The following is a 13,211-nucleotide window of genomic DNA, read 5'->3' as shown; positions in this document are numbered from 1 at the left end:
GGGTGAGGGTGAGGCTGAGAGCAGGTATCTGATGGGTTGATGGAAGTGAAGGAGGTTATTAGGTATGTTGGTCTTCTGTTGTGCAAACCCTTGTATACGCGTGTGAGGAATTTGAATTGCCACTGTTTATGTATGAGAAGCCAGTGGAACTCTCTGAGATGTAGGGTGATGTGGGAGCATTTGGGAGGTCGAGGATGAGTCTTCCTGCGACATTCTGGATGGTCTGAAGTTGGTGGAGGAGATGGTTGGACATTCCGGCATAAAGTGCAATGTCGAGGTCAAGTCTGCTTCTGATGATGGCTTGTGTGACAAGCATCTGGTATTCTGGGGTAACCACTTGAAGAGTTTGCAAAGCATGCGGAGCATATAGATGAAGGAGGGGCTGACTGCATTGACCAATGCTGTCATGTTGAGTTTGTCGTCAAGGGTGATTCCCAGAAACTTGCATAGTTGATAGGTGTGGGTGTGGGTCTGAGCTCTGGTAGGGTTTCCCGGGACTGCTCTTGTTTACGAAGATCAACACTTCTGTCTTGTTGGAATTGAGTTTCAGGCGCTTGGCTTTCATCTGTTCTGCTATGTTGTCCATGCAGTTGGAGAAGTTGGTTCTGTTGGCGGTAGACTTGTCGGTCAGCGATAGGGTAAGTTGGGTGTCATCAGGGTAGGATATGATGGAGATGCCATGTGCTTTGATGATGTTGGTGAAAGGAGTCATGTAAATGTTGAACAGGTTAGACTGAGCGAGGAACCCTGGTGGACTCCACAGATCAGGTTCTTTGGTTCTGATGTGTAGAGGGGTAGGCTGACTCTCCATGTTCTTCCTGTGAGGAAGAAGCAAATCCAGTTTAGGGCCAGTCCTTGGATGCTTTTGTCATGCAGCTTTCAGATGAGGGTGTAGTGGGATACTGTGTCAAAAGCAACTGCGTGGTTGAGTAGTGTGAGGGCAACAGTTTCTCCACAGTCAAGTATTGTGAGGAATCTTCTGTGGTTGTGATAATGGCTGTTTCTGTGCTGTGGTTGCTCCAATGTACGGGAGCAGAAAAATGGGTTGGACGTTGCTCAGCTCGCTGGGGCCGGTCAATGTTTTACTGAGCAAGAAGTTTTGTGCTACATTTTTCCAACATACAGGGAAGGTGGCTCATTTGATGGAAGCGTTTATGATGTGGGTGAGGATTTTTCTGATCTGTGGTCATCCATATTTTAGATGAGATGGGAGCATGGGTCTGTTGAGGCTCCTGAGTGGGCTTTTTCATGTTTGCTGTGGAGTCTTCCTCAGTATTTTACAGACAGATAGGTGTTTGTCTTGGTTGGTGATGGACAGGATGGGGTTGAGATCCTTAGGGTTAGATTGTGGTTTGAAATTGTTTTATATTTGTATCAATTTGCTGTGAAAGAAGTTGTATAGATTGTTGCAGAGTTCCTGTGATGGTGTGATGGTGTTGGTTGCAGACTCTGGGGTGGTAAACTCCTTGATGACTGAGAAGATCTCTTTTCAGCTGTGGGAACTTGCCTCTAAATATTCGGTTAGGTATCTAATTTTGATTTCTCTCAGGAGATGGTGGCAGTGCCTGAGTGCAGTCTTGTAGGTGGTTCTGTCATCGTCATCGTAGTTGAATCTCAATTTTCTTTCTAGCTGTTTGCAGTAGGGTTTGGATTCCTGGATATCATCTGTATACAAGCTGGTCTGTTAAATTTGATGAGCGCGAGTGTGTCTGCTCTGCACAATTCCTGATCCATTGTTTGAAACTGGTGATGTCCTTGGTTAGGTTGTCAGGGGTGTTGGGTTAGTCAGTTTTGAAGGCATTACACCAGTCTGCCTCTGTTACTTTGTTCCATTCCTGCTGGGCAGGTTGATCCTGGTGGGTATATTGGTTTGTGGTATGGAGATTCGGAAGTGTATAATGTTGTGGTCAGTCCAGGTGAACAGTGAAGCAGAGTTACACTTGATTTTGATGAGGTGGCGAAGATTGAATCTGGATGTGTCCTGAAATGTTTGCTGGATCTATGACAAAATGGGAGAGTCTGACATACTACATCTGCCAGTGATAGGGTAGGCATCCTTTGGACCTCAGAAAGGGGCCATGGGTATCCGATCAGGGAAGAAAAACACTTCCTCCCAAGCCAGCCCTTTGTCCATGGTCTGGGAGCAATCCACATCTAAGCAAAGGTGAGCCATCACCAGTCAGTTTGCATTGAACACCTGCAGATACATTCTTTTGAAATTGAAAACTTTCCAGGAGTGTTATTTCTAAAATAGTAATAACAAATCAAACTTGACCACTAAATTGCATAACATTACCATTAGAAAGAGTCCTTCAACCAACTTTCTAGTTACTCCAAAAGTGGAGTTAGCACTTATTAAGTGTAATAGTGTTAACCAGTTTTAGCCACTGGGAGAGCGAACCTTGCACAGTGACAAACAACTTTGGAGGTTGTCGACTGCCAGGGCATTAAATATACATGCCCTACTTTTTAAATAGAGGTGGGTGGAACTCGCAAAGTTTCATTCCTCGGAATATCACGCAGGTGCATTAAAACATTGTGAGATTATGCAGAGTTTTGCTAGCGGGCAGAATCGGCACACTCAGCTGATTTTTAGCACCGGGAGCATGTTCTACCCTGCAAAATCAACATTAACAGCACCACACAGTGGGCCTGAAGGCGCAATTTCTTTCCTGCCAGCTGAGTAGATTTTCCACGTGAATGGCAGCTTTCCCAACACGAGCAGCAGCTTTCTCACTGCAAATGGTTACCACTGCCATCTACCGCCTGTGTTGAGAAAATCTCACCAGGAGCTGTCCTAGCACCCAATCGCACTAGGGGATGCAAATTCTTACTTGCGCTCTGCAATCTAACATTGGCAGTCCACACATGAGAAAAAACTCCTCCCCTCGCCGGCTGACAGAGTTTTGACAGAACTTCGTGTTATAAGCATAACGCAGAGTGGGCAAACCTACGCGAATACCACGCACTGTGCCCTATGGGCATTTAGTGCCTAGCTTAGAATTGGCATATATTAATAAGGAAGGGTTAGGCATGGGAAAGGGTCATTTTTCCAGGTCAAAATGGCAGTTTAAAAGCTGCCAACCCAGGCTGCAAGGGCAGGCCTGGAGACATGTTTTCCAATGCCTGTCCAGTCGGTTGCACAAAGAGTGATACAGCCCACCAGTAGCATTCAATTTACAGGCATTGGGCGCATTGTTTACCATATACTGTGGACCTAGAAGTAAATGAGACGTGCCAATTGGGTGCATGCCAATTTTACTAGGTTTAAAAGGGAGCGCACCAGCATTTTACCTCTGGTTAGCAGGGCTAAAGTGCACAGAGTCATATGGACAACAAAAACTGGTCCAGCAAACAAATACAAAACTCTGGGTGAAAACCATGCAAAGGAGGGTCATCTCCAACCCCATCAGTGCCAACCTATGCTTTTGGGTGGTTGCACACTCTACAAAATTGTCATTCATTCATTAATTCATTGCAGTGAAAGAAGAAACGTCAACCAACATGAATGCACATGAGCAATACCACCATAGCTGAGTAAATATGCACAGGATCAGAAAGAAACACAAGAGGATGGTAGTTAAGAAGAGATTATACCACTCAGTGTATGACATATTTCCTTCGCTCCTAAAAGTAACTCCTGTGGAGAGAAACACAGCAGAAGCAGTATCAGAAAATGAGTTATAACTTCTGGGCAACTGGAAATTGCAAGAATAGATGCTGTGTAAATTGAAGCAATGAGAAAATTGATGGTTGACTGGATGAGTGCAATATAGAAAAACCTAGTCACTGGTAATCTTGAGACAATGTTCGTCTGTATGGAAAACAACAAAAGTCAGCATGGATCTGTGCAGGCACTGATTGTGGAATGTTGTCAAAGCCATCATCAGGACAAGCCTGCAATCCGTGGCATGGTCAATAATATCTCTGCTGATTGAATGAATTCAGCAGCTACCAATTCATCATCAGTTAATCAAACGCCTGTTGTTACTGCTCCAACAGCTCAGTGTATTTCGTTATCATGTGCCTGAAACTGACGCAAGTAAAAATGACACATATTCTTTTCCATTTCATTGCTGAACTTCAGTTGCGTGAGCCTTAAACTCTGTTTTTTTAGCCTTAAACTCTGTTTGTTGATTGAACCATCTAAATAATGCAAAAAACAAAAACAAATTGAATCGGTTTTATCGGTTGTTTTAAAAGTTAGCATTTTGTTGCTCAAACGCTTATTCGTGATTTTTTAACAATGCAGCAAGAGATGTATCAATCTCAATGCAGCTGTTATGCACTGAAATGCAGATTCATAATGTGCACAGGAAATGAATCGTAAAGTATACGAAATGGTGATGGATGGAATCATTAAATTAATCTCCGCCAATGGTAATTACTCAGGGCTACATCCCAGTCCATTGTTATTTTGTACATCACCTACTCGTGCACTGAGGTTATATTGAGCTGTTATGTTTGTAATAGTTGATTCAATGCCCATTAGATTCCCCATGTTAGACTAATGTTCTGATTTGTTACCTTTGCCTCAAATTGTAAAGCGCTCTGATATCCTTTGGGATCAAGTTTGCGCTATATAAAACTTTGTAAATAAATACAATAAAATAATGTTCTGATTTGTTACCTTTGCCTCAAATTGTGAAGCGCTCTGATATCCTTCGGGATCAAGTTTGCGCTATATAAAACTGTATAAATAAATAAATACATAAATAAAACCCAACAAGTATTTAATACACATATGACCAAACTATAAACGTCTTTGATAATGCACCTAAAGGTGCCGCAAATGAAAACAGCTATTCGTACAATGTGTGCAATAAGGAAAGAAATGTTACTGTTACACACAAATGCTCTATGTGTCCAAAGCTATGAATTGTAACAAAATAACAGTCATTCGAAAAAAATGCAATGAGTTTTGCATACTTCAGCACCTTGATTGTCTGGACAAGTGATATTCAAAGTACGGCCCTGGGGGTGCAGGCGGCCCCTTGATCAATAGCAGCACTAGGCTACCTTTCATTCAATTCAGCACTATCTTTAACCAGATGTTAAATGTACAGACAAGCCTTTATGTAAAGGTTAATTGAATAAAGGAACTAACTAGGTTGTCCTGCACCATTTAACGTTAGCAACACCTTCATTTTCAAAGCCATCTTGCACCAAAAGTCCCCCCCCCCCCCGGATTGCCACCCTGCTAGCAGCAATGGGGCCCTCGGTCACATCACAGGCCAAACTTTGTGGCCCTTGCGAAAATGTTTGCGAGTACCCATGATCTGTACATTCAAACAAAAGGCGAAGGTTTTTTAAATTAGTAGCCGAGAAGAGGAACTACTGTTCAACAATCTAACAGCACACATAATAGAATGAGAATTGATGCTATAAAAGGATGGATGGAAGTATGACAAAATGTACTAAATCATTGCCAATCTTTTTCATAATATTATAAGATTATAAATCCTACTTTCAAGAGCATTGCATGAATGAGCATTCATGCAATGTGCCCTATATTCAAGAGACTCTTAAAAACTCTCCACAATGTTTTCTGTCCGCTGTTTTCCCCTTTCATATATTGTCAATGCATGTCTCGAGATTTAAGGGTAACAAGGGTAACTGTGAATAAAAGCAATGAAAAAATCAATTGCTGTCTGAGTGCTACTTCCAGCATCAAATGTGTGATTGAACTCTACAACCACATCACTATCAATACCCTTAATATCCCCATGATCACAGATCAGCTCCACTGGCATCCTGGAGCCGCACACTGTTGGACCCAGTTGTGCCCGCGTAGCACTTGACTCTCAGTAGTCATCATGAAGAGCTCTCTAAAGGTTGCTCAAGAAGGAAGCATGGTCCAGAAACCTAGAACACAGTAAAATAGCCAAATAATCAATGCCCAGTAAGTACTTCACTTTTATAAAAAACAAAAACACTTTAATATGTAAGAAATAAAAAAATAAAGATCACAAAAAAAACAGAACTCTTTAGTCCATTCCTAGCGAGAGATCTAAGTCCAGATTGATTTTTAGCACTTAGGTTCCGCTCTTTAGTTTAAATGTATGTGTGATGTTTGTAGTGCTCATTAACAATGTGTCAGCAGTCTTAAGCATACTCTTCCGACCCAAAAGTCAGATATCCGTGTACAAGCTCAGTTATCTCAGACATAGTTTGGTGACCATGTTCTACAGCTATTACTCTTCAAAGGGAAACTGCATCAACATGTTTCACTGAGCGGGGGGATTGCTCACTACTCTAAACGCTTTTCAGTTTTTACCAGGCTCCTTTTTATTTACCTTCTCAAACACACCACTCAGAAGCCAGCTGTAATATAGTTGACAGTCTAGTAGCTGGGGTGGGCGGAGCTAGGTGGGCTGAGGGGAGGAGGAGGAGTCAGGAAAGGATGAGGTCAGTCAGAGTAGGGACAGGGAAGATAATAGAGGTGCATAATAAAGCTCCATAAAGTATTAAGCAGAGTCTGTATTTCTTTGTAGCACGATGCTACAACTGGCGACGAGGGTGGGATACTAAACTCACTGCCTGCAACACCCTGTCCCAAGCAGCATCGAGGAAAACGCTGCCGAGTGGAGCCACGCTGCCGCCTGAAGGACGAGGCCAGCAGCTTTGAAACTGCCCCTCCAGAGTCTGCGAGGGAGCCGAGAGGGGACGCAGAAACGAGCGCTGAATCGCTCGACAACCAAGCAGTTAATCGCGTTAAAACGCGTCTCACGCTGGAAGCGTGTGCCCTGGGTGAGTGGCCCGTGTACAGAGATCGGGAGCCCACTCCGACTCTGTGTTGCGCCCAGGAAGGAAGAAGAAGTGCCCCCAGAGCAGCGGACATCGTTCGTGACGTGCTGCCAGCAAGCGCTGCTGAGCGCGCTGCAATTTGAGCCCGGGTGCCGTCGGAGGTCGGAAAACCTCACGCCCGATGCGTGAGGTCTGGCACGCTGTCGGCGAAGAAAAGCGGGAACTGCGAAAGTGAGCTGGGAGCCCACCCCAATCTCACCTGATGACTGCAGTGGCCGAAGAGAAGTGAATTCTGGCGTGGACTGCCCCTGAAGCCAACCGCCGGTGAGTCCTGAGTGACCTGGGGTGAATGAGCGTGGAGAGCAAGCCTCGTGTATGCCTGCAGTGACGGCGGCCATCTTGAAGTCAGGCACCTTTGCAGGACAAGACCCTTAATTGTTGCAGAGCAGCCATTTTGAGGTCAGGCAACCAGCAGAAACAAACATTGATAAGAACAAATAAACAAGCATTGGCGAATAGAAGGAAACAAGCACTGTCAAGAGCAAATAAACAAGCATTGGCGTAAAGAAATAAACAAGCATTGGAAAAAGCAAAAAAACCAAGCATTGGCAAGACGATTCAAACAAGCACTGACAAAATCAAATAAACAAGCATTGGCGAAGAGCATACAAGCATTGGTACATGCAAAGAAACGAGCATTGATACCTGCAAATAGACAAGCATTGATACATGCAAATCAACAAGCATTGGACAAACAGAAACAAGCATTGGCGAAGAGCATACAAGCATTGGTACATGCAAAGAAACGAGCATTGATACCTGCAAATAGACAAGCATTGATACATGCAAATCAACAAGCATTGGACAAACGGAAACAAGCATTGGCGAAGAGCAAACTAGCATTGGTACATGCAAAGAAACAAGCCTTGATACATGCAAAGAGACACAAGCATTGATACGTGCAGATCAACAAGCATTGGATACATCGTGGCAAAGGAAGAGAACAAGCATTGGCGAAGGCCAAACAAGCATTGGCAAAGAACAAACAAGCTTTGATAAGGGCAAATAAACAAACATTGGCAAGAAACAACAAACCATCACGAGCACCTACAAAGGTGATGCAACAAACATTGGCCAACGCAAGTGAGGAAAAGAAACGAGCACATATGCATCCAAGAGCCAGGTAAAAACGACAAGTGGACATCAATAATCACGAGCAAATTCAAGGAGTATAATAAGAAAACAAGCACAAGCAAACGCAAGCAACGGGTAAAGGTGATGGTGAACACTTACCGAAGAGCGTAAAAGAGAGGAGCTGCTGGACAGAACCGCACGAGGTTCAGAAGAGGGCAAGACTGCGAAAGACAGTCCCAGAAACAAGCACAACACACACTGAAGTGACTGGAGGACTTGCGCCAGTGCACAGGGAACGCCCGAATGAACAAAGATGTCAAACGTGCCCAGCATCACCGCGGAAGAGTTGGTAACCACCTGCCACTAGCATGCAACTCGAAAGAAAAGGAACCTTGTGTCTAGAACAGTGCAGCTGGGTGGTGGACACTTCGGAACGCACGAAATCTAAGTGATTCACTGGCACATACTGTGATGATTGCAAAGATTATCAACGTCCCAGCACATGACCAGACCGAAGGTTTCGACTAAAGAGAGTCAGCTAAGAAGATGAGAAGACGAGTGAACAGCCCGTGCCCTGCAAATATAATCTAGCAGAATCTTCCTCTCATGGCGGGGGAAGAAATAGCACAACGGTTCAATCCCTGCATTGAAGTACCACCCCCAGGGGTGCAGACGGATAACTGGAGTCTGTGTCTCAAATGGAACCAATGGCTGGCAACATTGGGTGACTTCCTGGACGCCAATGGTGAACAAAGAGAGAGGAAATGTCTAATGCTGCTCCTCCATTTGGTGGGTCCTGAGGGCCGATGCCCAATCAAAACATTCTCCAAAGAAGACACAGAAATCTATGAAAGACTCCAAGAGAAGCTATGTGCCCGTCTCTCCGCACAAGTGGAAGTGGATCATGATCGCATCGCTTTCAACACAGCTCGGCAGGAACCAGGCGAACCATTGCCAACTTTCATCATTCGGTTGCAAAACCTGGTACAAGGCTGCCATTTTAACACCTTTACGAATGAGGACGCAGTTCGACTCTGGATAATTGAAGGCTGCGCAAACCCCGACACAAAGCTCAAGATCCTGCGAGGAAATTGGTCATTAGAAGAAATCATTAGGAAGGCTGAAATTGGAATACACGTCAAGGCAAGAGTCAGATCAAAGGACCTGCCTCTGAAGGCAAAATATCAAGATGCCTGGACGGATGAAACTCGGAAAATGCACAAAACAAAAAGGAGAGAGAGGGAAGGCAGGCCAGTGAAAAGACAACGAGAGAGACAAAGTGACAAGGAGCACTCCGAGTCAATCAGTCAAAGGACAACCTCAAGGAGTTCTTCACCCTCAAGGTGTCATTCAAAGTCTGACGAGGAGGGAGCATCAAGTGGGACAGATCGCACTCCTGGACAAGATGGCAACCTGCACAACAAGAGAGTAAGGAAGACAAACTACAGAAGAAGAGATCAAAATGGTCAAAACTGGAAGTTGGCGCAGGAACATTCTTCGCCAAGTTGTGAAGATGAGTCTGAAGGAACATCCAGCAGGAGAACACATCACACCCGTATCATGGGTGTCCGAGCTCCAAATAATTGGGAAGAAGAAATAGGTCGCATAAGACGAACTGACCCTCCCCAACAACGAACAGGAAAAGACCAACGCATCAATGGCACCTGAGACAACGAAGAAACTGAGAAGAAGTCGTTGATATGTGAGAAAGGCAAAGATGGAAAACCTCAAGATCAAACACAAAGAACAAGCACGTGGTTGTTGAACAACTTCTCAAATGAAACAACGACAAAGACAAGTCAACGAAGGCACCCAGAGAAGCGTCTTAAAGACAACCCTGAGTCAAAGAACAACGTGTCACGGCCTACTCATTTCAGACATCCATTACTCGATACACTCTCAAAGGAACGCTTTAAAAGGAGTATGGCCAAGAACTCCTCTGATTCAGAGAGCGCGTCCGTCCGATCCTGGAAGTCGACAAAAGACTTCTCTGACCCAGAAAGCACGTCTATGGCCAAGAACTCCTCTGGTTCAGAGAGCGCGTCCGTCCGATCCTGGAAGTCGACAAGAGACTTCTCTGACCCAGAGAGCACGTCTGTTCAATCCCGTGAGTCGACGAGTCATGGTCCCGACAACAGCCATAGCGTCAACCACCCGAACGCACCATGGAACCAAAGGACATCCTTCCCGTCAAGAGCAACATGTCACACACTAAGGTGTCAGAATACTCAGTAACGCCACAAGACAACCTGTCATGTCAGTCACAAGTATGTCCGGACATAGATCAGACACCGTCACCCCTGAAGGGGTCCGCGAGGCTGACTCAAAGGACCTACAAAAGGAAAACAGAGACAGTGGACCTTAGCCACCGGATGGGAAGGGACCAGCCAGTCACTCCGCAAGGAAAGCTGGACGTGTCAGTAGAGAGAGATCATCATCGGATGAGAGAGAGACATGCCTATGCACAGATAGCCCACGAGTTCGCCAGACAACCCGAGGCCGCGAATGAGTTATCGAACCAAACTAAGACAGTCTCGTCAGATAGTACCGTACTGTCTGGTATACATGACCCTGAATTGGGGGACAGCGTTTCCCTCGTCCGGACAAGAGAAAAGGAAGTAAAAGTAGATGTGGGTGCTCAGAAGAGGACCAGAACATTATCCACTCATGAAAGAGACCGAGAATCTGAACCAACAGCAGTTACACCACAGGAAGGAAACATGATGACTGCGGAGTGTGAGAGTAAACAGTTCACACGCAACGTGGTCAAGAATGCCCTGATTAAGACAACGGAAAGATTGACCAAAACCAAGCCCACCACTGACCGCCGACCCGTGTGGTGGATTGAAGAATTGCGAACACGGAAGACATTAAGCTCATTTTGTTAAGAAGGGGGGAGATGTAATATAGTTGACAGTCTAGTAGCTGGGGTGGGCGGAGCTAGGTGGGCTGAGGGGAAGAGGAGGAGTCAGGACAGGATGAGGTCAGTTAGAGTAGGGACAGGGAAGATAATAGAGGTGCATAATAAAGCTCCATAAAGTATTAAGCAGAGTCTGTATTTCTTTGTAGCACGATGCTACACCAGCCAGAAGAACTCACCTCAACTTGGTGATTCATTTCAGACAATAATGGTGTCAATGGGGGCCACGTTTAGTGCACAGTGCCACTTACAGGCAGGAGTCACATGCGTGTTAGAAGTTGGGGGACTACAGGTGTGAATATGACAGCGCTCTAGCAGGGGAACTGCAGGCAACTACAAAAGGAGAAATCTGACACCCCCACCCAAAGGACATTGTAAGCCTTTACAGCAAGAACTGAGGGAAGGGGGAAATGCAAATGTGCAGGCATTAGGTAAATAGAGGCAGGGTCAGCCTTGCACAAAGCCTCCTCCATGTTGTCATGCACACAAAGGGATTCTCTACTGCACCCTGTCAGACACTGTCTACAGTCATCCTGCACCACTTCTATCTAAAGAGAAACAAGTGACATAACCCAGTCAACTATAAAGAACAAAAAGAACTTGAAGGTCTGAAAAAGAAGCTAGGTCCTCTAGGTCTTCAATGAAACAAACTACACACTGATATTGCACTGAACCAGTCCCAAGTGGTCGATAGACACTAAAAGTAAGGTAGAAATCCTATCAGCCCACCCTCATGGCGGAGCCTCGTCATTTAGGACATCTAGAACCAAATTGGTGTATCCATGCCCAGATGAATTGGCTGGATATCACACTGTTATGGTTCACAAGATGAAAGTGTCCACGCCACTGGCGGTGCTGGTACAGTGCAGTGCAGTGAAAGTTGAGTGAGTGATGTTAAAATGACGGTCAAGGCAAAAGAAAAATCCTTTTATTGTTATTCACCTGGACGTCACATTAAAAAGGGTGCAAAACAGTGTGAAAAAATCACTGTCTACTTTGCTGTGTGGTTAATAAGGCCAACATGTTTCTGCCATAAGGTGAAAATACACCGGCATTCTTCAGGGCCACTAGTATAAAGATGCTACTGCAAAGATACACTCTATTGATAGTGCAAAGAAAAAGTGAAGTGTCAGACCAAAATAAGTCAGTCAACAGTAAATGTGGTCAACTGGACCATCCTACCGTATCCTCTTGAACCGTGTGCTGATAGAGGATGCAGTCCCCAACTATGTGTGGGAGTCAAGCCTCACCTCACCCGGCAACGGCTCGGAGAATGAGGCCCCGCTCTCTCCGTCGGTACCTCTCGGCGAAATCCTAAGCCGAAGGGGAGGCCACACATAGTTGGGGACTGCATCCTCTATCAGCACATGGTTCAAGAGGATACGGTAGGATGGTCCAATTGACCACATTTACTGTTGACGGACTTATTTTGGTCTGACACTTCACTTTTTCTTTGCACTATCAATAGAGTGTATCTTTGCAGTAGCATCTTTATACTAGTGGCCCTGAAGAATGCCGGTGTATGTTCACCTTATGGCAGAAACATGTTGGCCTTATTAACCACACAGCAAAGTAGACAGTGTTTTTTTCACACTGTTTTGCACCTTTTTTAATGTGACATCCAGGTGAATAACAATAAAAGGATTTTTCTTTTGCCTTGACCGTCATTTGAACATCACTCACTCAACTTTCACTGCACTGCACTGTACCAGCACCGCCAGTGGCGTGGACACTTTCATCTTGTGAACCATAACAGTGTGATATCCAGCCAATTCATCTGGGCATGGATACACCAATTTGGTTCTAGATGTCCTAAATGACGAGGCTCCGCCATGAGGGTGGGCTGATAGGATTTCTACCTTACTTTTAGTGTCTATCGACCACTTGGGACTGGTTCAGTGCAATATCAGTGTGTAGTTTGTTTCATTGAAGACCTAGAGGACCTAGCTTCTTTTTCAGACCTTCAAGTTCTTTTTGTTCTTTATAGTTTCAATAGGGGTTTTGAACTTGGATGGTCTATAAACATACTCCCCTTGACCCTCCCTTAATAGTTGTTTCTCTATAACCCAGTCAACCCCTTGCATGCTTGTGACTGGACCGTTCCGTCACAAGCCTCGGGTGAGCTGTGCTTGTGACGGAACGGTTCCGTCACGGCCCATTCGCCGCGCCTGCGCGGCGCGAATTCCGCACCTGCGCTGACGAATTAATGGGCGGGCAGGTTCATGACGGAACCGTTCCGTCACAAGCACAGCTCACCCCCGAGCCGTGACGGAGCGGTTCCGTCACAAGCACGGAACCGCCGTGCGGCCGCCCCACCCCTTTAGCGCTGCGGCGGAATAGCCGCCGCAGCGAAGGGGTTAAGGAAAATCAGCAGAAACTTTTAAATAGTGGATGCATGTAGGCATCTCCC

This window comes from Lissotriton vulgaris, unplaced genomic scaffold (assembly GCF_964263255.1).
Source record: "Lissotriton vulgaris unplaced genomic scaffold, aLisVul1.2 SCAFFOLD_234, whole genome shotgun sequence".
In the NCBI taxonomy this organism is placed as follows: Eukaryota; Metazoa; Chordata; class Amphibia; order Caudata; family Salamandridae; genus Lissotriton; species Lissotriton vulgaris.
This window is presented reverse-complemented; position numbering follows the sequence as displayed.